General features: G+C 44.1%; 1 protein-coding gene across 2 annotated transcripts in view; it reads right to left on the bottom strand.

Annotated features, from left to right (window-relative positions):
* The window catches only part of LOC135250230 (5-hydroxytryptamine receptor 2C-like), a 63,990-nt gene that overhangs the window by 19,085 nt on the left and 25,863 nt on the right, over positions 1-19,042 (bottom strand). The window contains exon 2 of one of the 2 annotated variants that reach the window (XM_064326318.1): positions 14,833-14,976. The exons of the other annotated variant lie outside the window; for it this stretch is intronic. The gene's annotated coding sequence lies outside the window, so the exon portion shown is untranslated. The remainder of the gene's footprint in view (positions 1-14,832; positions 14,977-19,042) is intronic. 2 annotated transcript variants of the gene reach the window in all.

Raw genomic sequence — 19,042 nt, forward strand, 5'->3', positions numbered from 1 at the left:
TAAAGCACTGCAGCTTCAGAGTGATGCGATTTTTAAAACTGACTTGGGATGTAAAACAAAGTCGCAGTTTTTTTCTATGGAGTTTCTTTATTTACTACAAACGTACATTAGCATACGTTATCCTGACTCTACGCTTGCCATATTCCTCCTGAAGTGCTTTTGGTTCACATACACATCTGTTCATATGCATCCTGTCCTTGTTTGGTTGAAATCATTCTGACAGGTGACGTACTGTCATAGCAGACGTAGAAGTTCACACAGAAAGCCCTTGGAACGTTCCCCAGAGAAATCAGTCAACTTTGCACACACCCAGATCCTTGCTACGGCATTGAACGGTCGGTTGCTGCATGTCTAATATTTCACGGCCAATTAAAATGTCAAGCCTCTGATGCGCTGGGTTTCAGTGGGCGGAACGCTTGTTCCATCCAGGGGACGAAGTCGCTTAAAAATTCCCCCTGTGACTCCCGCTCGACAGTCCATGAACGCCATTGGCTGCGGAGACAGATCTGATTAACGCTCGCGCTGTGCCGCTAGCCAGCGTTCTTTGAGCCACACATAACAATTAGCATCGAGGCGGAGTCGGACACGTAGCTGAGACGGGACGGACGGGCGGTCGCTCTTCACTGAAGCTCTGGCCGCCAGAGCACATTAAAACCCAGGCTCTTCTGTTACTCCCCCAGCCCAGGGCCCCGCTGACTCGCACAGATTGATACCCGTATCACACGTGTCGCATCGTACTTATTGATTGGACAAGAGAGCCATTCTTGGTCAATCACAGGAAAGTCAGAAGCTATGAGGAGTTATTGCCCCCGGCCCCTGCCCACACCCTCCCGTGATTCCCCTGGCATTAAATACATCTTTCCCAGCCTTTAATACATCTCCTGTACCTTTGCAAGGGAATTAAAGTAATCAGGTGGCTACCCCCCCCTCCCCCTCTGGCACACTCGGTCAAATGGGGAGAAACATTTACATGAGTTATAGGACTCAAGAGATGGTTAGAAATGCTAACTAACGATTTATATGCAGAGCTGTCATTCTTACCGAGAGAAATGTACATAGCTTACATTTATATACTGTAGTTGGTATAGCTACAGAATCAGATTGGTTTGACTACCTTGCGCAAGGGTACTACAGCAATACCCCACTGGAGAATTGAACCTGCAATCCTTAACCACAATACTAGGATATACAATATGCTTTCTTTGGCAAAGCCTCACATTCTGAGACAGACCACGCAAGCAGGAATTACACATAATGGCACAGAATAACAGACTGTAAAATGTATGCATGACAAAGTGAAATATTGAACTGGTAATGACTGTTGAAAACCATGGTTGATTAAAAACCGTTACTGATGCCTTGAATAACAATAGATAAAATGGACTTGCCCAAACACAGCACAAGATTACCTGAGGGCTTAAAAATCTATTCATTATGTTACAGGTGCACGCACTAATCTCACACAAAGATCTGAACACTCATCACTGTGAAATTCACAACTCGCTATGTGGCTACAGGCTTCTCTCATCTTTCATATTAATACTTGTGAGGTTTTGGGGGGAAAGCAATCAAAAATGAAACAGAGAGAAACAGACTCTGTTTCAAGAGATGCGAGTGATCACACAAGGCAGATTGAAAAAGAACAAAAGCAAATAAACGAATCAAGGAAAAGCTTGACCACCGCTGACCCACAAAAGCTTCGGTTTAGCTCACAGATGCTGGCTGCAAATTATCATCTTCTCACCCCCTCCTTCTGCAGCATTATTTTCAGTTATCCCAGTAATTATGAATGGGCATAATTAATTGTTCGGGGTGCTATTACAATGAAGGTGAACAAATCATGTGTGGGGGGTTGTGTGTGTGTGTGTGTGTGGGGCGGGGGGGGGGGGGGGGGGTTTGGGGCACGGGGATGGTCTTTAATTAATGGCTTCCGGTGACTGAGAGTTCTTTGGTTTTCACCAGCACAATCATCCCAGCTACGCACAGCCTGGTTCCCTTCTCGCCCGGCCGGTGGATTTACTGGGCACTGGAATCCTAAATAAAGCTTCTGCTCCATTTGTTGGATGTGTCGGGGTCGCCAAGTAACCAGATTTCTCCATCGCTGAAAGTCACCCCCCCACCCCCGCTTAATGAAGTGCGGAGCCAGAGAGGAAGGGCGCCCTCTCATTTTATTCTTCCTTCACGGATGAAAAAAACCAAGGTGCTGCGTTTTCACAAGACAATGGGGTTTTTAAAAAATGTTTTTTTTTAGTATTTACTGTGACTTAACTGAAAAATGGAAATCAGAAAAAAAAAAATTTTTTACTGTTTGACTCTCAGTTTGTCTCTCAGTGTCAGGAGCAGACACGCTACAACACGCGCTCTCTCTTACTGAACGCATCCAGCTGTTCTGTTGTGAGAAGACTGGCAATACACAGGCGATACAAGTGTACTTTATTCATTGCATCAATTGTATGGATAATCCAATTGTGAGGGTAACCACATAAATAATTTGACAGTTGGTTGACTGACAGCTGGATTGGACTACAAAACGATTCCTTACAACGCCCCCCTCCCCCTTCCCCCACACCCCTATTTTCTATGGAAGGTTTTCATTAATGTGGACAAGCAGGAGTCAATGCGAGCAATGTAAAAGTACAGAGCTTGTTGAGGGGGTGGGGGGTGGTGGCAGGTGGCCTGACAGAAGTTGAGATTGGGTAGGAGACCTCACGAATGAAGTCTGCATTTGCTACACCCACAGTTCCTTCCTGCAGAGAACGATCACTGATGAATATAGAGGCAATTTTTCCATCTGCCCACTAACTTATGTATTTTTTCCAATTCACACATCGGATCAAAATACTAATCGGATTTCCGAAAAGTGGCCAGAGGGCATTTATATGGGGGAAAAAAAAATGTAAGAAAGAGCTCTGATTTGATTTCAGGTGTAAATTAAGCTGCTTCCTCCAGACCGGACCCTGCAGGAGCAGACTTGCGCTTCACAGTCTCATTTTATGACAAGATGGCCTTGAGGCTGCGGAGAACGCGCTACGTTTGCACTGGCCCCACAAACACGCGCCTGTCATATTACACGTGTAAACACTTCGACACGGCACAATAAATACAAGTAATTACAAACACATCGAGTCAATGCGCACCTTTTTTAATACCCTCCAGCTAATGGCAGTCTGGAGCCTTCCTGACGCGGCTCTTTCTGAAAAGCGGGGAAAACAAGACGAGGCTTCTCTTGTTTGCTCTCTGTTAATTAACGACGGCTTTTGTCAACGTTCAAAAAAAAACCAAATCACAGCGCAGAGAACGCGGCCTCAAGAGACACGGGAAACTTAAATATTTCCTAGCTCCTGTCTGAGAGAGTCGGTGTGAGCGAGCGAGAACGCCAGGATGCTTCCTTCGGATTTTGTGAATGACTTTGTCTCCGTAAGTTTTATGCTCATAATGGCTGAGGCAAGTCCCACTGGGTGAGAACACTTAGGCTGACGAGCAGTCATCAGCCCTGTCAATCCCATTCTGCGCGACGGCGTTACCGGCCAACATCTGCATCCCGAGAAAGGAAAACGGACGACAGGAAAAAGGAACCGCACAAATGTACAGCCACTTTCAAGATTCAACAGTAACTGATCCCAGTTGCAGTCCAGTGACCTCACAGGTTTCTGCTGAGGGTTGTCAGTCTTTGAAATAGTTAAAATGTGAGAAGTGTTTTGCAAAACAAACCCCCAAACTTTTCTCAATCAATTAAGTGTGCTGCGCCTGCGGTGGGCTTGGCACATCCAACATAGCCTCACTATGAGGTCCAGCTCATGACCTCAGGTAAACCAACAGTCAGTGTCACTGGAGCTCCTATTGGAGGCAGTGATTTAAGCCAAGCTGACGTGTGAGAGAGCACATGTTCAAGCTTGTTAGAACCAATCAGATTGCAGGAAAGTAGTCTCACAAACTGTCGTTTCCCTTCTCATAAGATATAAAAAGAGAGCAACTGAGGTCGACTACATCCAACCAAATGTATTTACCATATTTCAGCTGTTTACCAGAATTATTCTGACAAACCAAACCAAAAGGTTTGGTTTGTCAAGCTAAACATTTTGCATACTGTCTTAGTTATTCAAGCTAAAATTTAGCTTACCTTTCATACCCAAAAGCAGCTTAAATGCTAATTCCATGGTAAGTGAGAATTATGATTCTTTAGAAAACACGCACTCAACATTCACTGAAATATAACAGTAAATATTAAGAATTTTTCTGCTAGGGAATAACCCTATATGCCCTACTCACTCACTCTGAGTTGTTTTTCCAACCTAGTGCATAATTCAGCGATACAGAGATAAGCTCTTAAAGAGAATCTTTTTCTCCCAAAGTTTTTAAACTAAACTTGTTAATATCCTGGGCAGACACAGTATGTATATACAGGCTTAAATTAACCATTTGTTATTCACCAAATGAATTATCTGGAGTGAAACGACATGCCGCAGGTGAACCTAATCAGCTGCGTCCAAACCGAATTCCGAGGAGCGGATAGAGCAGTTGGGTGTGCAAATTGTTTGCCTGTGGATGCCTGGCACCTGACACAATGTTTGCAGAGCCAGGAGGGCCGGTGGCAGGTGCTTTGTTCAGATTCAGCAAGCAGGGCTGGCTCAGAGCTAAAGGGGGGGGGGGGGGGGGGGGGGGGGAGAAGGGAGAGGGAGTGGGGGAAGGGGGGGTCTTTGTGTAGGCTGCGGGGACGAGAGCGAGACTCGGTGTGCAGCGGGCTGACGCGTCAAACTGCCAGGCGGGCAGAGGCTGTGCCCGCACGGCCTGTGCCTGATCACACTCGCGTGGCATCTCGCATCGGCACGCGAGGAGAAAACCTGACATCACACAGACGCCTCCCTGCTCGGGTATCCACACCAGGGATTAGGGCTCTGACTCTTTGGCCTCAAAATCAATATTTGCTCTACAACTGACAAATAAATTCAAGTGCCATTTTTTTTTTTGCTCCAAGTTTGGAGATTTCTAAATTCACCAAAACCATGATTGTTGAAGAAAACATTGAACCCTTGTTGCTTTTAATTGTGAGTTGTGGGTTAAGGGCAAATGATGACTGAATTCAGGCAGTTGACTATGTGTTTGTAAATTTGCCATGGTTTAAATCTCCTCAGAGCGCTCAGCTGTTGACCACCTGATTAATCATGTAAGGTGTACTGGCGAAAATACAGTGATGGTGCTCTTTAGGTAGCATGGCTGAATGCTCCAGAGATTACAAAAAGCCCTCCCCATCAGCCCTGGGTCTAAGTACTTTAACCCTATAGACACCAGCAAATGTAAGTACTTTTTGTTGAACATTTTACAGATATCTTCAGGAGTGATACTTCAAATTTTCTGGGGGTTAAGTATTTTAAACGCATATTTAACTGAAGTCTGCTCTCAATGAGCTTCAAGGGGTACTTCAGTAATCGAATCAAAAATGTCCCCCGCTGTTTCCAACCAAACAGTCAGGTTGGTATGCACTTTGAAAAGCAAGAATCCGTTCTCCATCTCCCCCATAATACGCGACAGCATCTGACTCTAATGTATTCCATCTGTCAAATGCAATGGACAAAGCAATATACAACTCCCTGCAAACAACTGTCTTTACTGAAATACTGATATTCTTAAAAACTTTGCAGAGCTCACTGCACTTCATCAGATCTATATCTTGTACAGAAACCTGCAGTGCCCTTTCTGACTGTTAGAACTCAGTAACCCCGTCTCTACTGAGGTAATTTCAATTTAAAATAGAACACTACTCAATGCGACACTAACCAGTTTGGCAATATAGTATTAAATATACTTTATAAATCTCTTTTTGGAGTCTATGTTTATACATTTGAATGGTACCAAATGTATTGTCAACAAATAGTACAACACACTTTTCAAAGATAATTTGCTACACTGCACAGGTGTGAGCATTTTAATGTCTACCTGAGAAGCTATGTCACCCCTTAATAGCACGACAACATATTTATCCAGGGACCTTGAATCTTTAGTTCAGGTTCTTACTGTAATTGCATTTCTCAGTGTGCTGTTCTGTCAGCCTACAATTAAATGGGAGTTAAATAGCTTGAAGTAGGTGACAAACTTAAGAGCAAAAACTTCAGATCAGCTTGTGTTCTTCCTCGCAACCCGTGACACTTCCTCTGCGAGCACAGCATTACAACTTAAAAGCACAACTTATAAAAACACTTCAAAAATTTGAACTGTGTTTTACAATTTCACACAGTTCCACTAATCAGATCTTACAGTACATCTTGAATAGTGCACATCATCATATCCTATAGCAGAATGATCAGAAACACAACAGCCATTACAGACACTGATGACTGGTGAAGCTGCAGAGTCCTCCCCCACAGATCTCAAAGCTCCCTGTATTTCCATTGCATTTGTATCTGATCATGTCTAAGCTCTGAATTTCAACACAGCATTTGTACTCTGACGTGCAGGGCCTTGAATCAAGCCATATTATATCAGTAAAGCTGTGTCGCAGTGTTGTATTTCTCACCATCAGTGTTAATCATGTTATTGCTGTCATGTCGTGTTAATCATGTCCTGTTGACTCAGGTCTGGCACTCATTCATCCACACATACAAGCATATGTACATAAATGCACGCACGCACACGCATACACACAGCACATCACACCATACACACACACAAACACACATACACACACACACTCACACACACACACACACACACACACCACACACACCACACACACACACACACACACACACACACACACACACACACACCCACACACAACACACACACACACACAACCACCACACACCATGCACACACACACACACACACACACAAACACACATGTGCACACACACATATCAAAAAGCCTGATGAGACATGGGACCATGGAGATATTCCCAGAGGAGGGAGGGAGAGAAAACTCCGGAGTAATGAGATGAGGCTGCCGTGAACCAAGTCAAGCGCATCGTTCCAGGCCCGGTCGCTCCAGAGGAGAGAGGAAAAGTGTCAGGAAGAGTGAAGGCGTGACGCAGACAGAGGGGCCAGGAAGCGCTTGCCCCGCCCGGATGCAGCAGCCTCCGGATGCCCAATAGAGACGGGTCACTCCCGTGAGCTCACACTTTAAAGTTACGCTCCTATTAATAACAGCTTCCTGCTAATCGCAGGGAAAGCCAGCACTTAATTCCCACTGAGGCTCGCTCTAAGAGAGAGAGAAAAAAAAATTCAGTTAGTCAGCAAACCCGGGTCACGCACTTCCGACGATCTGACGCTGACAAGCTGCGTGGGCCACCCCCACACCCCCCCCTCGTTAGGCACCTATAGAAATCATTTGTCACACCCCAGACAGCCCCAATGGCCGTGTGGGAAGAGAAATCAGGGTGCGCAGAAATCCATCGCCGTTCCATCCTCCCACATTGCCTGGCCTACCGTCGCTGGCTTGTACGCTTTGCGGAAAACATAATATGTTAAAGCACTTTTTTAAGAAACGCCGGTCGTGGTGTTATACCAAAGACGGGGCTCAATATAATCTTGATCAATGCGAGGCCATAACTGCCAGACTTCTCCCTTCCATCGAGTATTAATTAAGGCCTTTAAGTAGTATGTGAATTCTCAGGCTTTATATAATGAGTCGCTTGAGAAAAGAAAGTGCCCATCAGTTAAGAGAAGATCTGACTAAATGGCCCATACAGACACACCATATAGGCCGGGAGACACAATGATCATCAATCAAAAAAAGTATTTCAGGGTCCCTACAGTATTAGTTAAAGGCAAAAAATAATAAAGCAAAAACAAAAAACATGCAACTGCTGCACAATGCCGTGTCTGGCCATCTCAACAGGAACGGCAGGTTCCAATCGTAACGTCCCTGCACTTGTTGTTACGCAGTGTCGCCATAAAATGCTGGAGGGACTGAAGACCGGTGATCAGCTGACCTCCCTGACCTCAAATCTAACGTGGAGGATCAGCTGTGCAGTGGGATATTTAAAAAGCCTCAGGTTTTCTGTCCAGGAGATGAGAGAGAGAGAGAGAGAGAGAGAGAGAAACAGCAGGGAGGAGAGGCAGGCATTTTTTACGGCCAAAGCAAGATCTCCATTTTGATTTATAATTTTGTAAATGGTCTTTTCATTTGGTTTTGTTTTCCTTGCAGGGGGGTATCAGTGAAGCTTAAAATCAACGAAAAAGCTCACACATGCGGAAGATCATGATCACCTACAGTACTGTAAGTAGGTAAGCTCTCTTTTCCAGAAGATCTGATGTAGGCAATAATGTAGCATACAGGATAGTCTCCTATGCCTTCTCTGTCCTCAGTTCTGTTGTTGTGTATGTATTATGCTGGCAAGTTGGACTTGTGTTACATTTTTGTATTTAATATTATATTAAACATACTGATTTGTATGTGGCATGTATATGTCATTTGTTAACTACATGGTTATTGTAGCCCATGAGGGTTGTTGAGTGTAACATACTGTATTAGCAAAGGAATACCGACCAGTTACTCAGCTCTACTCTCAACACTAAACGTCCTGTCTCCCTACCGTTAAAGCTGAAAAATTTCAAATTTGATGCTAAATATTAGGAAAAGCATTGGGTGTAACAACTGTAATTCTGGGAGTCCTGCCTTTTCCTTGCCTCTTATGTGAGGTGGCAGGAATTTGATGGAGGACCTTTTTAGGCTGTGCACCCAACCCAGATCCTTTTGTGTGCACATTCGATCCATCTGCGATGTGTTCACCCATAAAAAAAGTTTTTTTTTTTTTTATATCTCAGCCGGATTTGTGTGGCACTGCCAGCTGTGATAAATGCAAGGACAATGCCAAGAAGAACAAAAAGGAACAAAAAAATAAAAAATAAATGTCATATTCGTTCTACTGCAGCAGGCGCCAAACCATTCGTAACCCTATCCCCCTACGGCGCTTAAGAGCAGTGCACGCTGGGAAAGAAACGGCGGAGAAAAGAGAGGCTGCGGACACGCGGTGGGAGGCTGGAAAACGGCGGTGTGGCGGGGGAAACTCTCCCCGGGCCCCGGCGGGATCGGGCCCGTCTCAAACGGAAAGGGGCCGACAGCACGCCGCGCGAAGCGTCGAAGAAAATCTCGTAATTAAACTTTGAGAGACGGGTCTGACCTTTCCTGGGAGCGACACCGATCCCCCGCGGCGGGCGGGCTCTTCGGCGCGGTCGCGCCGCCTCTGACCTATAGCGGAGGAGGAAGGAGACGGAGCGGGCGGCGACTCCGCCGCTCTCCACCGCGCGGGTTTTGGGAACGCCGTGCTCTGCGTTTCTGAGGGCCGGCCGGGGGAATAGCCCGACGCCCGACGCCTCCACGCTGACAGAGGCATTTCTGCCAGGAGCTGTACCGCTTTTTTTTTACATTATCTACAGCCGGGAGTCCCCAGCCTTGGTATTGGATGGCCCCGGGGTTTGTTGTTTTTTGTTTCCACCTTAAAATAAGCAACAAAAAAAGAGAAAAAAGAAAAAAGGACGCAACAACAAACTGTTCAAGTGAAGAGAGCGAGAGAGAGAAAAAAAAGCCAGGACAAATTCCTTCCACAGCCCCTCCATCAAAGGACACCTCTGCAGGAGCGCTAAAGCTGGTGGCGGTGACACCTGCTACACTGTGCTGCGATGCACATCACAGACCCCAGTGTGGAGGGCCACGAGGGCCACAGGGGCCACCGCTGACCTGGGGCAGCAGAGCCCACGGGAGAGAGATCACTGAGCCCTGTCCCCTGGCCCAGACACCAGCCATCTCACCACAACGCCCCCCCTGCTACCCCAATCAGACCCGAGCTTAACGTGCTCTCGCAATGAACTCTTAAGATACTGGGACAATTCGAAAGCACTGCTTCAAGACAATGATCAACTAGACATGTTCCGTAAGAAAATGTTGTACAGTACAAAAGAAGAATAGGTGAGAATAGATGCGAGCATTTGTATTCAGGGATTTGTCTGGCATTACTAGTGGTTCAAGTAATTCAAGTGATCACAAGGGAGAGCTGAAAAGCGTCAAGTAATGCAAACAAATAGTGAATGGTTTCATTACTGAATAGCACTAACAATTCTGAACACGAGCCAAGGTTACATCTTAAGTCTGATGTTTCCCAGCAATGGAAAACTTTCACTGTTCTTAACATTCTTTTAAATTAAATAAACAGATTTTTAAAATTATACGAAGATGCTTCAAGAGGCTCTGCTTGGCTGGTTCTCAAATATTAAATGGGGGTTTGTTTCATTTTTTGAATGCTCGGATTACAGTAATGAAGTTAAACTGTAAAAGGAAGACGGCATGGATCAACACTGACTCGTCTGACTGTCAGACTATTCAATGCAAATTCCATAAGCCTGCCTTCTAATCTCCCAGGCATTTATCTGTTTATAAGAAATCACATCAGTGAGTGGCTAGCGCTTCCCACACACTGATACAAATTGAAAAATAAATCAAACCGCTCTTAACTTTCTCTCTCACAAACACGAAAACATTCTATCGAGATGCTCGCAGTGTGAGGTCATCACAGTCGGATCTTAGTCTTGCCTTCTTTTAATCCTTATATTTTAGACAGGAAGGATGAAAATATTATATAGAAGATGCTAATACTGTAGATACTGGAAAAAATGGGTGAAAAATCTAAACTTGTATTATCTTCATTTTCACCAGAGGGACAAACAATACACTAACAAACCAAAATAAAATAATGTGCAGGGTTCAGTGGACTCAGGTGAAAATGGGAAGTGTTTGATTTCATAAGTACAGGCTCTTTTCTGTGAAGGAGGGAAAAGACACACTCTTCTTATTGACTCCTTTAGAGAAAATCTTTAGTTCAACATCTGAAGGTGCCAAGTCATATAAATGTTTGCCATATAGGCTGAATCCAGATGACTGGTTCTATAAGAGTAAACAAATCTTCATTTTAATAAATCGATCATTTCATTTTTTGGCCTTGCATGAAATGCTGTAATTCGCTTACATTATAATAAAGGACGAAACAACCCTCTGTATATGCATTAATAATATCAAAATGTCTTTCAATGTCAGCACTGTGTACATTTTTCTTTTTTCTTGTGAGCATGTTGTGTGCCTGAAATGAGATTTCATAATTCCCTGTGAGCATGTTGTGAGCCTGAAATGAGATTTCCAAATTCCCCTGTGAGCATACTGAGAGCCTGAAATGAGATTTCCAAATTCCCCTGTGAGCATACTGAGAGCCTGAAATGAGATTTCCCAATTTCTTGTGAGTATGTTGTGAGCCTGAAATGAGATTTCCTAATTCCTTGTGAGCATGTTGTGAACCTGAAATGAGATTTTATAATTCCCTTGTGAGCACACTGAGAGCCTGAAATGAGATTTCCTAATTCCTTGTGGGCATGTTGTGAACCTGAAATGAGATTTCCTAATTCCCTGTGAGCATACTGAGAGCCTGTGGAGTGACATGAGTCAGAGAGAGAGAGAATCTCTGAATTAGCTCCATAAGGGGTGGGGAAGGGGTGTGATGGTTAATCACGATCAAAAAAAAAAACAACAACATCAAACAAGTCAAGAACCGCCATTTCCATCACATTAAAGAAGCGCTGTTGCTGCCCAAGCAATTCCCCTCCCCTCCCCTCCCCTCCCCGGTTTGTCTAATACGTCTGCCAAGAGCGGCGAGATGGCAACGCATGGGTGACGCGGTGCCAAGAAAGCAATGAAGTGTCATTACAAGCCGTCTGTCAGCAGCCACCTTTAGCCCTTACACCGGGGGGGCCGAAGCAAGTCCGCCACAGACGCACTCCGGATCAATGGGGGCGATAAACAATCATTCAGGTGAATTCAAAAATGCGACCGAGCGCATCGACGTCCGCATCTGCATGGGCTCTGCAGAGTCAGCGCGCGCTGCGCCTGTGACGGATATGATAAGCAATAGCCGCGCATATTTTTAAGGGGGCGCATTATTTTGTTTACGCACGCATGCAAAATACCGCTTGCTCATGCAATATTTCATAAGCGGCGCACGGAAAAATGTTTGGCCTCTGTTGACCCCATTTAAAAATAATCTGTCCCCCAGGAAGAAGCAGTTCAAGAATCAGTTTGAAGAGCACTGCTCCACAGAACCACGGGCCTGGCAATTCCTTTTAGCTGTCTTTACTCCCCATTAGTCCATGACCACCGAAGATGGTCCGGCCCGAGAGTGGAATGAAGGCGTGGACCCCATTCTGTCACGCTCCTGTCCTCCTGTGTAAGTCTCATACCTCTCTGCTATAAGCCTGGCAAAAGCCGTTAAATTAAGGAAAATCCCTTTCTAAATCAATCTCAGAGGTGGGGAGAACTGTTATTTCGAAAAGCAACTTACTAGCCTGCGAGGTAAAGATTTTTCTGTAAAACTGGAATTTGCAATTGCAGTGGAGAATCTAACGGGACCCGTTACGATAGGAGATGGCCTGCTGAAAGCTATTTGTCTACCGTGTCACAGCCTTCTTCTGAATTTTATTTTTCTTAGCGCACACACAGTCAAAAAGAAAAACAAAAATGCTGCAGTGATGTTAGTTTGCCAAGGAATAAAGATGCGTGGGCAACATCAACTATAAGTGGTTGAGTGGGTTGAACAGCAACGTGGGGGGGCGGGGGGGGGTCATACGTCACAGTTTTGAGAACTGCCCTACGAGAACCTGACCAATGTCTACTGCTGCTTCTCTGACATGACAATCACTGTGGCCTAAAGCACGGTTCACAGACTTTTAATAAAGTGAGAATCTCCAGAAATCTATTGAAAGCTAACTGTCTGCATTTCCGGGACCACGACCCCTGTGACCAAGCCTCGTGTCCGCCCTCCCGCCTTTCCGGAAAGTGTCATTGTTTATGCCAAGAGAGCTCAGCAATGCCGGCCACCAAGGGACACCGAGCGTCCTCTGTTTCTTACTCTGGTGTGAAACAATTAGCCGCTTGGCTGCAATGACAATCATTAGCCCTAATTAGTACAAGTTCCCAGCCATGGCGTCTCCCCCTGGTACTCAGCGTGACAACGAGTGAACCAGAAAACTCAAGGACTGGTCTTTGCTGGAGACAGGACTGCCCACCTGCCTGCGGAAAGCTTACGAGCCCACGCAGTTCAGAGAACAGCCCTAATTGGTGGGAAGGATAAGCATGCCTGGGTATCGCAGTGCTCTTTTATAGATACATCCAAAGAGCCTACGGCTGTGGGAGAAGCTAAGAAGGAACAAACAGAAAAGGCCACTTGGAGTCACAGTAGTGTATCCATTACAGACAGAAAGATCTAGCTTTCCCACTAATAATGACACCATCCCTTCAAAGAAAAAAACATCAAGGGGAGTTTATTTAAACTGTGCTTTTAACTAGCATGGGCTTACTCTTGCTGGATGGCTTATGCTGGATGGCAGAAATGCACTTTAAATACAAAACTTTGCAATTCGTCCTTTAATTTTTATTGGGACGTATTTGGACCCATCATCTTGAGAAACATTCTCAGGAGTTTGTTAGAGGTCAAAAAGGAAAACAACAGTTATCACATTAAAGGACATTTTAAATCAAAGGCAATTTCTTGGGGGATGCTTTCAAAAGGTTGACTGGTTTTAAATGCAGCAATCACCGATGGACAGATTAATCTCTATGTCCTTTCCTCTCACTCTGAGGAAATTGAACATGCTTTCTTAATCGGTAGATTGAACCAGGAGACAATCAAAAATAAGTTTGATATTCCCCTTGAAGGGGGAAGGGCGTTGATGTGTTTGGGAGATTACGTAGCGATGCAAGACCGATACCGCAACATTAAATTATGAACAAAACTAAGAGTGCAGCTATACCATTAACAACACCAATAATGTCATTTTTGCCAGAGGAGCAGTTCCATCCCAGGTGCTGAATTTTTATGTAGAGAAGGAACAGTTCCAAGTAATTACCACAAATAACGATCTTATGGAGTATACGGTTGAATGGGTGCCACAGTGGAATAGTTTCACCCGCACAGCAGCAGTGATTTCCAGTCACCTCTCACTGTTTGCCTCAGGCTCTGCCAGTGTCACTCCGATGTGTCTTTCCCGGCCGAGAGCAGGGTTAGGCAAACCATACTTGGCAAGGCTGGGATAGTTCCATTTCAATTCAGCCAGTTCTGGAAATGAATTGAACTTCCATTCATTGACTGAAAAAAATGTCATAGAACCCTGTAGGCATTTTAGTCATTTTAAATGAAATGAATTTCTGAATTAAAAAAAAACAATAACAAAAGATTTAACGAAATATTTCTGACTGAATTGAAATTGAATCCCCAGCGCTGACAATTAACTTACAAATATAAAATAGCTGAACCATGACATTGCTGGATGAATGATCACTTTTGTTGTATAATCCTCCTGTAGATATTTTAATCTAAAGCCATTTTAATATATGCACTCAAGCATTAATCATGCATTAATCATGCGCACAACAGTTTCCCTGGGCATCGCCAATGACCCTACCGCTATGAGTGTGATGTGTCAGCAGGAAAATGTTTGAACATCAGGGTCAAGCCCCAACCCCCCACAGGCTCCCCCATGGCCCTCCCATTTGTTCACAGATGAATGGTGCAGCGAAATGAAATCTAGGGGGGTCAGTGTTGCTCGCACACGCCAGTGGCTCCTGCCGGTTTGAGTGGTCTGCTCCCTGTCCATTGCCCTCTCTTCGCATGCAATTTCACATGAGTCCCGTAATGTTTTCTCACATAAAGGCCAACATGAGTCTGAGGAACATGAATACATTATTTTCAAGGACATGAAACATAGATTGTTCAATGTGTTTCAGTCTTCAGTGGAGTGTTTTAAACTTTTTTTCCACCATTTTTATTGCTGTGATCATAGTCATTTCTGGAAACTCACCTAACAATCTGGGAACGCGTGGGCAAGTGCAGACATTCCTCTGAAGTACTTGGGACGGTTTCTTTTCCCTCTGCAGTGCATCAGTTTAGATCCATGTGCAGCTTGTGCAGGCAGACCTTTGGTACCAGATAGGCCAGGGAGACACTGGCATGTGATGAGACAGAAATCTAGGTTACTGAAATCACACACTTCCTTGTCGTTATAATGGCTAATTAGCCATTGCTAATGTACATGCTGAAATAGTCATGCTCTGATACAAAAACTGTTCCTTAATTGGAACAAGTTCACTTTACATCGTTAAAAGTTACAGTCACACTGCCTACTCCCCGCTCCCTACACAAGGCCATATGTTTCTCAGATCCTTGCCTGTCTAAATTGGTTATGAATAGCTTTTGCCTCAGTTTTAACTATGCCGCTCACATTTTGGTCATCTTAAGTACGACAAATGGGGTTCACGGTATTTCTAAAGTGTTTTTCAGCACCGAAGCTGATACACCAAGGGCCAAACGTGAAGGGCAATACACAGCTGGCTGCCCACTCAGAAAAGTGGTCAGTGAGCTCAGAGGGCTTCTCTCTAAATGGCACCACACAAACGACTCTTTGCCTAGTGTGCGCACACCTGTTGTTTGCACAAGCACAGAGCATGCCTCTGCACCTATGCGATTCATTTACTAGCATCCACATAGCTGTAACCTCTCAATCCGGGCACGCTTTAATTTTACCCCCCCTCCACCACGTGTGCAGAGGGGGGCAGCAGCCAGTTAGGCTTAAACAGGGCTGGGGCACTAGTGTAAATCGAAGGTAGCTTCATTCCCCGTGTCGGTCCAAAACAGAAGAAGTCTGAAAGTCACGACAGCACAAAGCCTGGGGGAGGGACAGGCCATCAGCTCGTGTCGGAGAGTCTGTATTTATAAGGGAATAAAATTTTTGTGCATCCATCCATCATTTCAATGTAGTCCAGGTGTAGTACCCCTCAGGGAATTCAATGACCTTTTACTGAATGAGAGAAGACGAAAAAAAAAGGAGCTCATTATCTGTGCAAGATGACCCTTAACTGCCTATTTGTGTAATTCAGTCTCCATGATTCACTGTTTATTATGTTACATTACTTTATTATGTTACTGCACGCTGTTTTATTCATTTTCATTTCAAGAAAGACACCCACGGATTCATGCCCACCTGGGAGCTGTCAGAGATCACAGGTGTGATGTTGCCTGCCAGTTTAAAGCGCTATGAGAGAAACAGTGCGAAAGTGTCCTTCCTGAATTATGAAGTCAGTGCGCATTTCAATATCTGAAAAAAAAAAACCTTTCCCGATTTTGAACATTTCCTCTCAGACTCTGTGCATATTTATCACATCACTATTTGCCTGCTCTCCCTTCCTCTGTATCTGCATGGTGAGCCACTGTGTGATGTGGTGAACAGACAAAATAAAGTCAAGAAATATACAGCTTACAGCCTTTGATTAAGTCCTGCAACTGAAAAGCAACAAAACTCTAAATTCTTAAAACAAGAAATGTGAAAACAGTAAACATAAATCTACAGGCCAAAGCAGGTCAAACAGTCCACAATAAAAAAACCAAAAAAAAAAACAGGAACAACCACAGTACCAGGAAAGGAGGTGAAGGTCTCCCTTTTTTTGGCCTGGGAGCAAGACCATCACAAGGCTCAGTGATTAGGTAATGGGCAGCAGCTGTGATGACTGCGGCTAGCCACAGCTGCTAGCCTGCCTGTGAGTGGGGCCGGCGCTGTCTGTGGTACTGCAAATCTCCCGGGGGACTGAAATTCCTGTGTGATGAATTTCCAGTGCACCATCACCCTTCCTGGCATCACAATATCTACACTTCGGTCATTTCCTTTTTCCTTCTTTGTAAACAAATCTATAAGTGTGTTGCTCTTTTTGAGTTAGCCATCACTCTGCCCCCAGTATAAATCTCCACCCAGCTAACACAGACTACGTCAAGAACACCAGGCAACATTCTCCATAGATTATAACTAAAATTATGAGGAAAACATCCTCTCGAAATGGTCTTATTCGTTGTTCCAGGCAAATTCCATCAAAATCACAGAAAAAATGACATGTTGCATAGAAACTGGTGAAGTCCACATATAATTATGCTTTCGTTGCAACAAAAAAAAAAAAAAAAACATCAGGATGTGTCTCAGGAAGTATCAAAAAAGTATTGGAATGACTTTTAATTTTTAACTTTTCTTAATACAGATAACCTGAGTGACCCGAATATCATTCTGAGACCATTCCTGCAATGTTCCTTTGCGACTTAAAATTAACATTCAAGGGGCATCCAGGAAACTGGATAAAATGGGGACATGTTGGGAATGTCTACCATAACTTTGCAGGAATCATTAACTTGTTACAATCTCCAACGAGAGCTTTAGAGCCAGCCTGTTGGATTTTATTGAGTATGCAACCTCACCCCATTGACTCAAAACCATGTTATGGGCCGGCTGGCTCAGAATCTACAGTGTTGTGCATAGAGTGCTTTTGTGGGCATTCAGGAAAGCAGACAAATGTACAAAACAGAAACCATTAATCTTGATGTGATGGCAATGTTTCAGAAACCAAAACATTCTTAACTGTGTATTTTTTATTTTTCTGTACTGTGGACCAGATTTACTAAGGAAATGATCGTAGCAGAAAGCATTCACTATATCGCGGATCTGTCGCGTGCTGCAGACAGTGACACATTAACAACCAATTTACCACGGCTTGTTCTGTTTACGCAGTCAAATAAATTCAACCCTCTCATTCGCAATTCTGTGGTAGAAGACACCCATAAAATTGTCGGAAACAACATGAGATGCTTACACGTCCAGATTACAAGGCGCTAGGGAATGGGTATGGAGCAACCAGGCACAAGCAGTGAGGGAACCACAAGAAAAAGAAAACAGGATCGGGAAAAAAAAAATCTATGGTCAGCAAGGTACAGCTTCACACTGGTATATAATAGCATAGCAGTACAACACCAATAGAAAGGATTTAAATCTGGAGTGACAAAAAAAATGAATACAAAATTAATTAATTAGGTATAGAGGATATAAAGAAAGGCGGGCACGTAATTAGGCATCGTTCAAAAAGAAAAATGTTATGAGGGCAAAAGACACATCTGGTGATCCAACTTAGGAAAGAACATTAACTCTGATAGAACAACAGGTGTAAAATTCCTTCACAATGAGCTAGCTGCGGGGGTGGAAGCATTAGACACAGATTAATTTGTGATGGGAGAAGGCCACAGAGTATCTGAAGGTAAAGCTGCATTCAAAATTACATTACCCATACTGAATGGACATGCAGCCCACAAGGCAAACTGATTTGACTGCCGAGGACGTGTGTACTGACCGACACCCTTCTCCGGCATCCTGTGTATGAGCGACAGGCTATATCAGGGCAAAATACCTCCTGCTTTCAGAAGTTCTAAAAATTCTCACCACAAATGGGGAGGCGCAATTAATGCGTGCTTTAGCAAATCAGACGGAATACTCAATTATCCAAATTTACATAATCTCCACCCTCTATTTTAGAATGTATACTCCAGGTATACACATACATAAAAAATGTAACTATGCATGAAAGGAAAACTGCTGAGTGACATAATCCCTGCAAAAGACATTCTAAGAGCGATTTTGACTGTTTAGTAAATCCGACATAGATATTCACGACAGATATGTAACAACTGCTATTGCATTGGAAAAGCAGTTGCAATCCTTTAGTAAATCTGGTCCGGTGTCTCTCCGTTGATCTAAATCTGCCATCTGAGCCTACACCCCCCCCAACCCCTCTGGGATCAGTAGTTTTTTAAGCAGGATATAAGGAACACAATTCCTCTAGCCTGTCAGGATGCCCCAATATCTCCAGTATCTCCACTTCCTCTCTGGTGAGATGCTACTACATGGTGGGCTTTATAGTGTGTATGTGCTTTTGGAGTGAGCAAATGTGCAAAGTGTGAATATGTGCTCAGCCTGCTACTAGTTAATGAACATCACAACCGCAAAAAGATATACAGTACACTCTCCATTATGTGTGTAACAGCTGTGAGGATTCATGTATCAAGATACATCCAGACACTCATTAAAGAACCTGAAAGTCTTTCCTGTTGCTGTTTCAACTCAGGTGAGTGCCAATTAAGAAACTTCTATAACATCACGTGATTTAACTACAGAGCTTCGAAGATGTGGAACACTAGCCAAGAGT

Source organism: Anguilla rostrata, chromosome 3 (assembly GCF_018555375.3).
Source record: "Anguilla rostrata isolate EN2019 chromosome 3, ASM1855537v3, whole genome shotgun sequence".
Taxonomy (NCBI): domain Eukaryota; kingdom Metazoa; phylum Chordata; class Actinopteri; order Anguilliformes; family Anguillidae; genus Anguilla; species Anguilla rostrata.